Here is a 15,185-nt window from a genome sequence, read left to right on the forward strand (position 1 = left end):
CTCGACGTTTTCTCTGTCGAACAGTATTGCATCGTGCCAGAGTTAACGAAGAAAAAGTCTGATATACTTTCCTGCCATCATCCGATCTGGGGCGGCTTGCGCGAACATTTAATAACGAATTTAAGAACGCGTTCCTAAATGTTCCATAGACAACGCCTAGTCCGCACAAGAGCGCGTTCTTAAATTCGTTATTCGTTATTAACTGTTCGTGCAAGCTGCCTCGGGAAAGCAACAGCTGCGACAATAATATCATCAGCACACTCACGTTCAGTATTAGCCGAGTCAACTTTAGCTGGAGACTGTGCGCCGCACGCTCCATCCTAGCCAACGAGCATAAGGGACGCTATACAACGAAGTCACGATTATGTGCAGGACTGCGTTCGTCCACTGCAATGGGCGACGCCACAAACAAGTCAAACCAATTGTTGTATTCGCGGTCGTTCGAGAAAATGATCCCGAAAGAAATAACCAAACAGAGAGCTTTGCCAAGTTCTTTTAATTCCAGCTCTCGTTTACGCTAAGTTTCGATAAATATCGTGGGCGCTCTGTTTTTTTTTTTAAATTTCGTTATTTATTGGCAAAAATACAGAATATTACATGTGCGTCTATACATAAGGAGGTCCCATAGTCGAAGAATGTATCGGGACCTCCTGTTTGCTTGATGTGGCGTGGCACTGCACGTGTAAGCATAGAAAAGTACACTGCATTCCCCACTCTAAGCCACTACGAAAGAAAACGCTTCAGCTGTGTGGAATGAGCGATTCTTAGAAACCTGCAGGTCAGAGCCCGATTCACTACTATTTCTTCAGTTCACCTTTTTAAGAATCCCGCTCATGGAACTTTTCCTCATTGCAAGCGCACACAAAGAAAATAACCGGCTCTGAACACAAAACCGGTGTTAGCTCGAGGAGAGTGTGTTGGGAGGCTGTTGGTAAGACTTTTTTTGTGTGTGTGTGAACTTAAACTGCGCTAGGGACGAAACATTGAGGTAGATGAAGACAGGACGAACGCAGCTTTTCTTTTCTTTTCATTGGCGGAGGGAGTGTACAATGTACAGCGTCATCCGCTCTTAAGGGAAGCATTGCGTTAATATTCAAGCCAATGTAAATCCAGAATTATTCTCTTCATCGGGACTTATATGGCGGCTAACGTGGACATGTGTATATTATTGAAAGTAAAAAATTATGGGGTTTGACGGGCCAAAAACACTTTCTGATTATGAGGCACGCAGTATAGTGGAGGACTCCAGAAAGTTCGACCACCCGGGGTTCTTTAACGTGCACCTAAGTCTAAGTACACGGGTGTTTTCGCATTCGTCCCCCTTCGAAAGGCGGCGGTCGTGGCATTATTGAAAGTCAATTCTGCTCGCGTTCGTGCGAAAGACAGGCTGGGATGAGTGCGCCAATGCTAAAGATGAGTTTCCCCGAACAGTAGACGGCCCTTTAGCTTGCGTCAAGGAAATAGTTTCGAGTATAACGGCGTCGTTGCGATTCAGTTCCTTTGTGGTTCCCCTATCGCGCTGCCTAAAATTATCACTCACCGGCTCCCGTGAGCAAGCGTTTGTACGGCCAGTCACACAAGAAAAGAACAGCCGTCAGGCCATTGATAAGAATGCTCCCAATAAATGACAAAAAAATGGAAAGGAAAGAAGTTCATAGCCGCTTTGCGTCGACGTCCTTACGGCATCAGGAGACAATGGAAAGATTTCGGAATTCAGACTGTGTGCGTCTAAGTACAAGGTTAATAAAAACGCACCAGCAACACACGATAGGAGTTTTTTTTTAAAAAAAGGTCCTTTTCGGAGGTCGTGAGCGTTGACGTGCTTCGCTACATACATACACGACACGAGCACGAGTCTCGCAGCTGCTACAAAGAGTCAATCCAGCTGGTGGCATTCGATACTTGGCCTCCGAATTGCAGGCGTTACCGGCGCTGCGGGGATGAAGGCTCTGTGAATTTTTGTGTGTGCATGCTTTAGTGCCGTGAACTGCCGCTAACAAGTTGTGCTTTGTGCAAGATTTACAGAGAGCCATACAAAGGAAGGCATGACCATTTTTTTTTAATAGTCGATTGCCGCAGTTTCAGGGCAACTACAGCCGGCTGTGAGCTCCTAAATACCGGTTCTGAGCTCCCGCATCAAAACGGGCACGCATCACTTGTTATCCCTTACATTCTTTTCCCTTTTCTGTCCGCTTCCTCCTATCCGCGTGTAGGGTAGCAAACCAGCTGCCACCTGGTTAACGTCCCTGACTTCCCCATTTCCTTTTTGTCGTTTTCTCTAAAGCCAGAGAAAGCTGTAACTGGCGTTCATGTGCATTTGTCTATCGTCTAACAAAATCGTGTCTGTGCGTCAGCATCTGTCTGGGGAAAGGATGCACTGCACGCCTAAAACCAACGAAACTGAACACGCCAGAAACTTACGAGGCCGTGCGCATCCTGTTGCCACAAAAATAGTGCGCTCGTCCGCTATATATACGCATTATCAACTGCATTATTAGGATGCCATAAGGTGCTTACGACTTGCCTTCCAAGTCAAAGCGAAAAAAGAAAAGACGAAAGAAAAAAAAAACGAGCTTTTTTGAAACTAAGCGCCTCGTTTAAGCTTCATAGAGAACTACAAACACAAATATCATAACGTTTTAACGAATAGCACAGCACTGATCTTCAATGCACTAGCACATTAAATAAACAATGCAATTCAGATTTCTTCACGCAAAAAGAAATAGCAGCACGGTGCACACGATGGATTCGAGGCACGTCGCGAAAACTGAATGAAGTGTGACGACAGTCGGAGTAACTTTTAATTTTGTCGAAAGTGGTACCTACTGTGCGGCATTTCAATATTTATTTACTACTGACAGTCCATATGAATCTATAATTTAACACGCTTATTGGTAGACGCTTGTTTCCGCAGCCTTCGTAAACAACGTGACTTCAAGTCTATAGGCGAAGCGAACAAGCAGGAGAAAATAGAAACGTTGCCGGCTTTTCTCCAACCACAGTCTATAAGTTTTGTAAAGAGAAACAGCAGGTTTACAGAACGACAGAGAGAGAAAGAAAGAAAGAAGGAAGGAAAGGAAGAGAGAGAGAGAGATTTCGAAGGGGAAGAGGGTAAAGAAGTTCAAGAGGGATGTCTCGAGAGAGCGAGTGCGAAAGAAAGGAAAGGTAGGAAGGTGAACAAGGCGCACGTCCGGCCGTCTACCATGCACTAATGAATCAATGAATGAAAGCAAGCAAGCAAGCAAGAAAAAGAAAGGAGAGAAAACATTTGAGGTATGTCGGGAAGTACACATCGAAATTTACGCAGTCGCTCACCGACGTCTGTCGACTGAAGGTACTGTAGTAGTCCACATACCGTTCCGTGGATTTGCGAAGCCCGTGGCCATAGTTAAAGCGATGGTGCTAAGGAGAATAACGTCGAATGCAAGTAATCTACCGCGGTGCGTAATAGAAGGCGCTGGGGGTCGCGGCGGGGCCATTTGCAGTGGAGATGCTAAATAGACTCCTGTCGCACGAATGAGTGTGTCGCCAAACGCAATAACGAACGAATAGTCTTCGTGGATACCATACCCGGTCACAAACGACACATTAACGTAGCAAACTATAATGTACGCTTAGCTGGAACTACTGCTATATCGCGAAGTTCTATCGAGCGCCTGTACGATAACTGCGTTTTTATAATTTTGTTTCCGCGAATGGTTCGCGATAGAGCGTTACTGATAGCGCTAAGGACGTCTGGGTCACGAAATCTGATCATGCAGAAACAGAGAGCGCGGGGGTTTTCTTTTTCCAACATCTGGGGGAAAAAGAAAACGCCCTTCGCCATTCCTGCAATTTCAGGTAGATGGCGCTTACGCAGCTTGCAGGCGTATATCTTTACGAGCCGTCGAGTACTGTGCCTACGAGTAAAAGGCGCGGGGTTTTCACGCGGTGGCAATAGAAGACATAACGTGCCGTACGGCGTCACACATTACGGCTACGAAGGAATGCGTGAGGAGTCGGTCGCCCCTCGCATGTGGCCCCCGAAGGAGAGCGGGCATAAAGCAACGAAACGCAGCGTTGGCGTACGCTCTTGTTCCCTCTGTAGAGGGACGGGGGACGGGGGAGGGTGGGAAGCTACGCGGCGAAGTAGATAACACATACACACGGCATAGGCGGGAAGCGAGCTTTGACCAAGGTAATAAACAAACCCATCTGGGCCACGAGGCCCTCCAGTCGTCAAGTTATTCTTGCTGCGTATACGCACTGGCGGTAAGTGAGAATAATATAATACGATTCCGTTGGGGGAGACCGCAATAGTTCAAAATTCGAAAGGGAAAGCAGTTATATTGGCGTGCTAAATAACTGTCACTACAGGTACTTAACTGGAACACTGAGCCAGTTTGAGTCCAGCCAACAGACTGGCAGATATCTTTCCAGTTGTCACCATTGGCTTGTCGCGGTGCCACGGCGAGTGCAACGTTACACTGCTTAACAATAGTTCGCTGGATCGTTATCAGAGCGCGTTTCATTTCGATAGGACCAGGATGCAAAAACCTACTTGGAGTGAGTGAGTGAGTGAGTGAGTGAGTGAGTGAGTGAGTGAGTGAGTGAGTGAGTGAGTGAGTGAGTGAGTGAGTGAGTGAGTGAAACAACTTTATTCGGTCCACAATAGACGCGAGTAAACTCAACGTCACCTGGCTAGGCCCACTCGGGGACTATCAACCTATTTCAAAAAAAAAAAATAAAAAATCGCGGGGCAGCAACATTTATACTGGGACGGATTACCAGCGAAACTGTTTAGGCGACATACCTGGGCTGCATACATTATGAAATCGTACATTTTTTTTTTCACACGGCATCACACTACGCTGACACGAGCGCCACCACGCTCGCCGCACCTCCCATGCATATGCAGCAACCGCTTGCTGCAGCTGCACCGGCACCTCCGACGTGCGTGACGTCATAACCACAGAAGCGCAGACCACGTGCGCCACACTTTTTCCTCCTCTCATTATCCGTCAAACAGGATTTAAAACAAAGCGAATAAAGGCCAACTTGCTACATTAAGTGCACTTTCTCATTTGATATATATATATATATATATATACATATATATATATATATATATATATAAACGAGAAGGGATTTAACCGAGGAGCAGGGTTTTGATCATATGAGAAGCCAACAAACAAGGACACCAAGGACAACATTGCGGAAATTACTCGTACTTACTTAATGGCTCAAATTAAAGAAATGATAAATTAATGGCAATGATAGTGGACGAAAAACTTTACAAGGTAGGGACAACCCGACGCCTTCGCATTAAGACACGCGAACTACGTACGCCATCAATTCACCTTGCGCCGACGTCCGCAGCAGTTCGCGTCACCGCAGCGCTGTCGGTAATACTGGTCTGATCAAGCTTCATGACATTGATAAGGACACCTTGGCTGCGTGCTCATGAGCAACTGGCGCAATGCTTACGCATATATAGACAACTCCCAGATGAGGTTCCGCGTGAATTTTCTTTACATTTTGGCGAGCGTGTTTTATTTCGCAGGTGTTACTCCCTCGCCAAACTGGTTTCCGTCGAACTCTTCCATATTAAGTATCGTCTCCAGGAAATTTCAAATATAATTTCCAGCCTCGCGACTCAGTCTGGCCCCTTGTCGAGTCCATTAAACGATAAAGCCACACAAAACTTAAGGACCTTTTCAAGCCAAAACCGATGTCTTATTCTTTTTCCCCGAACCAAGTGAAAAAATACATCGGATTATCGGGTGTGCCACCTTATTACACAAACGGTAAGCTGAACGCCTAGCAAAAGTAAGCAAAATGTCAATACACTGAACAATTTGCTTTCGCTGCCTGTGTTATGCGAATCATTCAATCTTATTGTTATATTATGCGGGAGTTGTCGCAATGAGTCCGGCAGTTAGAACGGCTGCCAGAGATTGAAAACGGGAACCGAAATGAAAAAAAATACGCAGAAGCAGGATGTGACCAGAACAGGAACAGACCTCTGCTTCACTGACTCGTTTGACAGGTTTCTTGTGTACGCATAGCACTCGTTACAATGACGCTGCAGCCTCTGCAGCGCTACATGGCACGGGGAGGCAGTCGCGGGGCTGTGACATTGTCCCGCTGGTGCCGCTCTCACTCCGACTGTTTGGAGGCGTTTGCTAGAGGATCGCCTCGACTGTGAAACATGTTAGCAGCGACGTTAAAATGAACTGACGGCAGATCACACCGTCATCGTTCTGAATAACGACGAACAGAAGAAAAAAAAAAGCAGGAAAAAAGTGGTAAGCCAGCAAGCAGGAAGCGGAGCATTTGCATGGGCCGAGATACATTTAGGATGACGCTTCTACACACACACACACACACACACACACACACACACACACACACACACACACACACACACACACACACACACACACACACACACACACACACACACACACACACACACACACACGATACTTAAAACAAGGATATTGGAACAACAAATTGCAAAGTTTGTGCTCTATAATAAGTTTCAGCGAGGCACACAACGTACGCCTGCTCTCTGGAACCTCGGTGAGTGCTGCAGCAGCTGCGGCATGCGCACTTTGTAATCGACGGACAAGCTAGCGCACGCACTTAAAACAACGTCTGGGAGACCGAGTTTGTGCTCCACGGGACTTCCGCGAAATCGCGTGAAACGCAGTTTCAGCGTTTCCTATGGCGTACCGGCGCAAACATAGCCCGAGCCGAACGCGACGCGCCAGCCGGAATCTGTAACCTTCTAAAACTTGCAAAAGTGCACCCGAGACGAGGGTATACCCAATCCTCGTCTCGAGGCGTCGAATGCTAGCGACCTTTTTTTTTTTTTTTTCATGCCATCGCGGAACTGCTGACCGGCTCGCAGGCACAGGTGAGAGCGTTTTATCGTTGCAATAACTGATCGACACCGTGGCAGGTGCACGCACCTGCGAATGAAATTTCACCAACGATATACCAGTAGTGCTTTTAAGCAAGTCGAAAATATGTGTAGATTTTTTTTACAGCGAAGTTGTATATTCTTGTTCTCCGTGAACAAAAACTACCATCATCAATGGGTCATACCCCCCGTAAGCATTCGTACTCTCGTAAGCATGCAAAAAATTGCTCATAGCCCCGTAAGGCGGAAGCTACAAGCACTCAGCGAAGTGAAGCGAACAATGCCCATTTTTTTTCTATTCACGCATACAACATACAGAACAGCAGGTCGAAAACTCGTCGTCAATGGCTCATACCCGCGTGAGCAATAAGGGAGCGGTTTACGCAATGACTCATAGTCCCGTAAGGTTCATGGCTACTCACTTTGCGTGAATTAGCTGCGATGACATTACCACTGTTGTTGTCGTCGGCGACCTCAATGTGGATGTGTCGGCACCGAAAAGGGAGCGGTTTACGAATTTCGCGTTGCAGACATATCCCTTGCGATGCCACGTACACCGATCCGGCCCAACCGACCACATGCATAGCGGTGTACGTGCATTGATTTGACCTTATCAGAGAATGTGATTGCAGTTGCGAGTGAAATCATCACCTATCAAGACAATAAATGAGAGTGCGTATCTTTCGTCAAGATGACCACCCATCAAGACAACAAATGAGTTCGTACCTTTGATCAAAATTGCGTGTCACCTCCGTGTCGTGCGCTACACAGCTTTGCTGGACAACCACCTTCACAGAGTGGAATGGCTCATGATTTTAAAGCATTCAGCTTCCGTCGTAATGCGATTGGGAACCGAATGAGCGACCTCCTCGAACTACGTCATCCTAACAGGGCAAGAGAGCGACTGACGTCGTCACCAATGGATATCGCTGGCCTTCTAGTTTGAAAACGGTTATTGTAACCACGCAACACTCGCCCGGCAGAAGCGCACACGAATTAATTGGTGATAATATAAAAGCATCGATATATGAAGCGCATACACAATGATTTCGCCCATTCCTGTATTTATTTGTTTGCACCGTTTCTTCGTCTGCTATCTTGCAGTGTTCCACATTGCGCCAGTCTTTTCTGTTAGCACTGTTGGCGTGAACGTTGTAGCATGGAACGAGCTGGCTTGAATCGCATTGTAGTGCCACTACGCGTGGGCGCGCGGCACTACTTTTTCATACGCAAACTATGTGTGCATATATAAGTGTCTCGGTGCGTATGCGTATAACAATATGCTCCCTTGACCTTTCCCCCTTAGAGGGTAGCCCGCCGGGCTCAGCCTGATTAACCTTCCTTGCCTTTCTGTTATAATTTCTCTCTAATTATATCGATGAAATAATTAAATTTTTGTTTTAGTGACTCGAAACTGCAAAGTGGCTTATGAGAGACGCCGTAGTTAAGGGCTCCAAATTGAGTTTGACCACATGCGGTTACTTAACGAGTACCCAGAGCACGGTACACGAGCCTTTCTTTTTTTTTTTTTTTCATGCCGCCGCGGCCGGGGTCGAGCCGACAACCTCGCGCTCAGCAGCGCAATGCCATAGCCAAAGAGCCACCGCGGTGGACTATATCTTTTTCTATCTCTCTCTTGTTCACGAGAGAGCATATATCCGAGTACAAATATGTTTACGCCAGTGAACTTGAGCAGCTAGGTTGGGTGCCAAAGCTTTGCGATAGCATACAGCGCCGTCGTCACGCTTGCGCTTGTCAATGAAAGCCGTCGCCTTCAAGCTCAGCGAGTTCCCACGGGCAGGTTGAAATGCGCCACAGAGCGGAACGGTGCTGAGAGCGACTGTCACAGCCATTTAGCACCTGAATGGGGGCTTCCGCCATATGACACCGCACGGGCTTCCACAACAAGCCGGCTACTTTTTGCCAACATTTCCAATAATCAATCAATCAATCAATCAATCAATCAATCAATCAATCAATCAATCAATGGCAGCTCTAATTGACTGTTCCGACTGGGCGTGAGATGCTTGGTAGAGTCTCTGCATCTGAGGGACTTCGCACGGCCGACCCTATAGAAGATTTTTTGTTTATGATCGGGCAACTGAGAGAGAAGGGGAAAAGTAGGGAAGTTAACGGGATGGGAAGATCCTGTTTGCTAGCCTACGCTACGCAGAGAAAGGGAGGTATAGTTATAGGAAAGTAGACAGAGAAAGAAATTATCGCAGATACACAATCACAATCGGTCACTATCACCGTACAGCACAATGGATGCGCACTATAAACATCGGTCCAGGCTACAGCCGCTTCTTCAAGTCTGTTCTTAAAAACTGCGGCAATGCCCTCGTCGCCCTCCGCTGCGATGGCTTGTGATGTCGGTATTCTGAATCGATTTCCTCTGTTAATGGTCTTCGATCAAAGCGCGCTATCGCGATCTCGAGCGACCGTCTCTGTTAATAGTCGCGAGGACAGTCACGGAGAACGCGAAGGTGCTCGCTACTACAGACATCACACGAGGCGTCGTCGGCCCCCCCAAATCGGAAAGCAAAGGACTTCGTAAAGGCCACTCCTAGCCATATTCGACACACGGGGTAAGCTCGCGTCGGCAGAGTCCAGCTGGGATGCGAAGGCTGAGAGAAGAATCTATTTAGTGCAGCCGATTGCCTTGGAAACTTCGGGTGTTCCACACGGAGAACGTGATATATCCCGTGTGAGCGTCGGGCAGCTGAGTTTGCTGTTGTGCCTCGAGCGTGCTTCTTGAGGATATTGGGCACGTATTGCATCCCTGCAGGTGTCACACCACCGCGTGACATGCGACAGCGTCATTGCTTGACACATGCGGCCATTTCCCAGGACCTTTGAACAGGAATGGGGACGCAATCCGAGTGATAAAGACACTTACTGCTATGTTTACGTCTGTCAGGACTGATTTGACACAATTTCACCTTTAATTATTCCTGCTTGATTTGTTTGTATTTGCTCTACTTTCATTATTTTATTTTTGTTGGCCTTCCGTTGAAGTATCCTTTTCACGTAACCTCAATCGTCCGAAGTAGCCAGTCCTGCATTTATAGCAGGGCTAACGTCTTAGAAGAGTGGATAATCGGGCCAATTGGTATAGCTGCACGGCTGATTGGAAGCGCAAACACGCGCAAAACTAAGAAGGAACGAGCCATAACGAGCGCAGTTGTAAAGCTTTAGTTGCAAACGAAATCTTTTTCCTCTCGTCAGAAAAAAGGAAGGAAAAAAAATCGCCTAGCTGCGCTCATCTCAGGTGGAACAAAATGTCTGGCCCACTATACGTATGGCGGAAGGGCTGAAGCGAGCTTCCAGCATTTCGCCGCGAGCCGTAAATGTTGTGGGTTCAAACACCCGATAGCGAGCGCTGCGCTGAAGTTTTAACTGCACCGAGGTTACAGCACTCGTATGGCGGGTCGCGACTTCGGTGGGCCGGCGGGTGCACAAGCGCGAGCTTATCGGACTGTCATCATGCCGAATGATTTTATAGCGTCATCAACCGGCGCTGCGGTTTCTTTTCGTTCCAGTGTTTCTCCTTCGCAAGATTACTATTTTATCGCTGACATTTTCTTTTGCACAAGAAAAAAACACACAAACAAGGCATAGCCAAAAATTTTCCACCGGGATATTGGGAAAAAAAAAAAACGAAACGGTGCGACAACGACGCAAGGCGTGGGGAAACGACTCGTACACAAAGCCCCTCTGCTCGAATGTTTACTTTTCATTGTTCGTGCGTCGTCATATCAACTAACCCGACTTAAGCGTAATCCCACGGAAGCATTCTCATTTAGCAAATGATCGAACGACAATTTCCCCTCCGTTTTCTTGTGCACACGTTTGGCTGGCAGACCAAAGCGAGACCCTGCAGAAGCCAGAGCAAGGAAAACTTTGCACATTAAAAATAAAAAAAATTGTGGAGCTCAACTATACAGTGGGTTATAAGGGGACGGGGTAATGGAGTCGGTACACACGCGTCTGTACACACCAGCAATAAGCAAGCTATAGAAAAAGAAGAATGAGAAAACGCCAGCCTTTTCCACTGCTGCTGCTCGCGGTCCACAGGGCGGCTATCCGGTCATAAACAGTCAAGTCAGCGATACACGTGGTTTTGGCAAGAGGAGCGATTATTGTCGGCGTGCGCTTTCGAAGGATCAGTCACGCGCCTTGGTAGGCACTGATAAGGCAAAAGACATCACACGCTGATACGAAAAGTTTGCTTAGGCAAATAGTAAATAACATAGGCCATCCGCGAAGACTTGGGGACTAAAAAAAGTTTACACCTTTTGAGGCTTATCTTGTCCCCATACAATAATCACCCTTCTGCCGTGCTTGCGTTTCCTGTCGTGAAAACTCGGTGCTCGCTACTTTCCTGTAGAGAATGCTCTGTCAAGCATGACAACGCGCAAACCGTTCGTGACTAGGAAGTACCGGGCTCGCAGCGTTAAAGAAAGCAAATGCGGGCAAGACGACGATTATTGTTTGGGGACAAAATACATCCCAAAGGGTGCAAACTTTTTTTAGAGTGTTGCGCAACGCGATACCAGTGCTGCGGCATGTCTTACGTTACGTAAGTCAGGGAGCGCATTCAATGCTTCCTCTCTATGGCCGGCGATGGACGGAAGATTAACGGTTCGCAGTCCAACTTTGCTGAAACATTTGATTCACTTGCGTGCTTTTTTTTTTAAATTTACCAGGCGCCGTGCTTACCGCGTACACACACCCAATCACTCTTGCTGCTGTCGAAACTGCATATATTTCTTTCCCACGCTTCTGGCGGGCAAAACCACCACATTTCTCAGGCGAGTTGAATTCTGTCTACTTCTTGTTACCCGTGATAAATTTGAAGTGGTTCGCCGTTCCTGACTTAGTGTTTCGTTAATGTGAATCGTACGTCTGAATTTTACAAGCAGACGCGGGAAACACTGATTCCTGGACTTGTGGGGGTGTCGTGTAGAAAACTGGAGAAGTAGTTCCTCCCCCACCCTCTATTCCATTGCCCCCTTCCCTTTAAAGAGGGATAAAGTTTTTCATCATCATCTCCAGTCATCATCATCATCTCCTGAAAAAAATAAGGAGGATGCAGCTCGAGAGCCTCTTGCAAGCGAAATCTAAAATAAAAAAAAAGAAACAGTCAATAAGAAAAATGAGTTCCTCTGAAAATCTAGTATTGGCGGTGGATGCGACAAAAAGGAAACGTCTACAGCTCGCCGTGTAATAGATGCTTGACCATGAGGCTAAAAGAACGTAAAGCTTAAAACTATAGTTAGTGCAGAATGACTTCAAACGAAGAAATAAAATGACGAACAAAACAAATCGCGGGGTTGTTCCGAAACTGCCCCGTCGCTTATGAGGGACTCCGTAGCGGGTGTCTCGGGATTAGGAACTTTCGACCGCCCGGCGCTCTTTAACGTGCACCTAAATCCAAGCGCACAAGAGATGTTTCGTATTCCGCCCCCTTCGGGAGCGGCCGCGTCCACGGCTGGAAACCGAACCCACGACCTTGCACTCAGCAGCAGCGTACCATGGCCGGCCACCCAGTCAATGCAACGCATACGCCGATAGCTAGCATCATCGAACGAAACCACACCATCATTTGCTCGGACACACACTAGCAGCGCAACTAGTGAAACAGTTTTCAGTACTCACTGAACGTGCGGTGCCGAACTAGACGGAGAAGCTTTTGCCCGTGCACGACTCGCGCTGCGTCCGAGCTCGTACGCTGACTCCGGGGTGGCAGCGGAGGACGGTTGGCAACCGAGAGAAGGCAGTCGGAACCTCCCGCGCTGGACGAGTCGTGCAGCGCAGCGTTCGACGCACTCAGCTCGACGCACACCGCACGCTCGGTTTTTCGCGCGCTTTCAAGGTCGGCTGCGGACTGGCGGCGTTGCGACGGACGGACGGCTGCGGCAAGCGCTTCGTGCACGCTCTCTCCCGGAAGCCGCAGCAGCACAGGCCAGCACAGCTGAGGCAATGCCGGCGTCCACGTGATCAGCGAGGAGAGAAGCGACGTCGTTGCTGTCTGCGGAAGTGACGTCGCCGCCTGCGCGTTGTATTTGGATTCGTTCGCTTGAGTTATCGCGCATTTTTTTTAATCTTTCTTTACAACCTTTCCTTTACAGCGACGGCGGGCACGGATAGAGCGGAAGGGTCGAAAAAGCAGTTGTTAACCTCTCGCAGCTGGTGCGGTGTCAATTGTTTGTTTGCCTTTTTCGTCTTTTTCTCACAGTCTTTTTTCTCTGCGTCGTTTTGTCAGGCGGAACGTTTTTGAACGTTCTGTTTCCCTTAAGCTTTCCAGTGACAGACAAGACCGTTTTCCCAGCAAATACTACCAGTAGGGTTCAGTGTCACTATAACGATCTGTTTGTACTAGGGTGCCTCGATGCCAGCGCCGCCGTTCAGGGTGGAGACAACCTAAACGGCGCCGCCATATTGAAGCACACAGGATCGGCTGCGCTAGCGTTCGTAACGGCGCCGTTCATGCTCTCGGCGCGCTTCGAGTGCTTTGATTTGAACAATCTTTTCATCAATATTGCACTGAGCATCTTTTTACTCATAATAGCCGTTTTAACATCCGAGGGTCGAAGACGTAATTGTACGAATTAATTTTAGGGCCCTGAGTGGTCGAGGTTGAACAATTAGTGTGCCGTCACTTGACTATCATTTTAAACAGGCTATCATTTTAAAGAACCGTTGCCCAGCAGGTGCTACCGCTCCGTGCGAGTGGAAGAAATTGTTTTTTTTCTACGTGGTTTTTGGTTTTTCAATTCCTGCGCTATGATAACAGCCGCGCGCTATCAGCCGCTCGCGCGCGGCGGTTGGTTTCGCTTCGGTGGCGCGAGCTGTTTCCGTTTGTTTTGCTCGCAAAGACAACCTGTCTGCTTTTTAATCTCTCAAAGTGTAACTGCGAGTTCCTCGCCTGTTTGTTGCCCACAGGGGTGCAATCACATCTGTTTACAGGCTGGCGCTGGTACATACAAACGATGCCGCGTATACCAACGTTGCCACTGCGCCTGCGTTTTCTTTCACGAGGCCCATGAAAACTGATTGCACCTCATTGGCGGTAGGATAAACCACTGCTGCAAGCTTTCCACTCGTTTTATTTTTCTGACAGGCGCACAACCACCGAGCGTTCTTGCGTGCGCTCATATGCAGGCTTCGCTTGCGCTCTGGACATGGACACCGGTTGTTCTGCTACGATTCCTCCGTTTGTGAAGCGCATTTCTGCATATATTTTTCATTGTATTTATTTTATTCATGCCCATCTGTACTCATAAATAAATCATGCTTGTACACCTACATAAAAAAGGGTGAATTTGAGGTCATTAAATAACTGCAGTAATTCTTTCCTAACAATTTTAAATCCGAAATAAAAGTAACAGACTGAAAATTTATACTTTGTGAAAGACAATTGACCAGAAAAGGTTTAGTAAAAAGCTGTAGTTTTGACGATGCCTGTGCATTGTTGCGTTTCGCCTGCGACACGTGGTTTTGCCGGCGCGACTGCGGCGGGGCGGCAGACATTTTGGCCCGATCGTCGTCGCCGCAACACTCATCGGCAGGTGTTTCCAGGCGCGACTGCGGCGATGCGACCGCAAAGGATCACCCTCTCATTCCAGTCATTGTGCCCGAAACAGGCGATGCCAAAGCAGGGATCATCCTCTCATTCCGGTCATTGTGCCCGAAACAGGCGATGCCAAAGCAGGGATCATCCCCTCATTACAGTCATTGTGCCCGACCGGCATCGCTACAACAGGGTGCTACGAGATCGTGCTCGACAGGGTGCTACGAGATCGTGCTCGACATGGTGCTACGGCATCGCTACGACAGTGTGCGTCACCATTAGCCCATTGTACATTCACGTGCTCGTCTTTTGAGGGGTTCCTTCTTGCCCTCAACTGCGAGAGTATAAAAACAGCTGCCCCCGGACGCCAAAAGGAGGGCTCCGATTTCTTCTGTTGAGTAAAGTGCTCTCCCGTCTCTCTACTTCGGTCAACCTGACCGCCAACTCTTTGCGATGTTAAAATAAACAAGTTGTTTTGTTGTTACCAGTCGACTCATGCTTTGCCGGGACCTTCGGATGCTTCCAGTTGTACCCCAGGCCGCCAGGCCAACGCTACCCTTGGGGCTTGCGACCCAGGTACAACCACGGGCGTCAGCGCCGAGTTCCCAACAGATCGTACCAGCGGTGCGATTCCAAACATCTGGTTGGCAGCGGTGAGATCGCCTCCGACTTCAAACAACTGTCTGCCAGCGGTGAGATCGC

At 48.1% G+C, this 15,185-nt stretch overlaps 1 protein-coding gene across 1 annotated transcript in view; it reads right to left on the reverse strand.

Annotated features, from left to right (window-relative positions):
• The window catches only part of LOC142572574 (uncharacterized), a 64,815-nt gene extending 51,946 nt beyond the window's left edge, over positions 1 to 12,869 (reverse strand). Inside the window, exon 1 of the mRNA XM_075681787.1 lies at positions 12,569 to 12,869. The gene's annotated coding sequence lies outside the window, so the exon portion shown is untranslated. The remainder of the gene's footprint in view (positions 1 to 12,568) is intronic.
• Between the last annotated feature and the right edge of the window lie 2,316 nt (positions 12,870 to 15,185).

This window comes from Dermacentor variabilis, chromosome 2 (assembly GCF_050947875.1).
Source record: "Dermacentor variabilis isolate Ectoservices chromosome 2, ASM5094787v1, whole genome shotgun sequence".
Lineage (NCBI taxonomy): Eukaryota > Metazoa > Arthropoda > Arachnida > Ixodida > Ixodidae > Dermacentor > Dermacentor variabilis.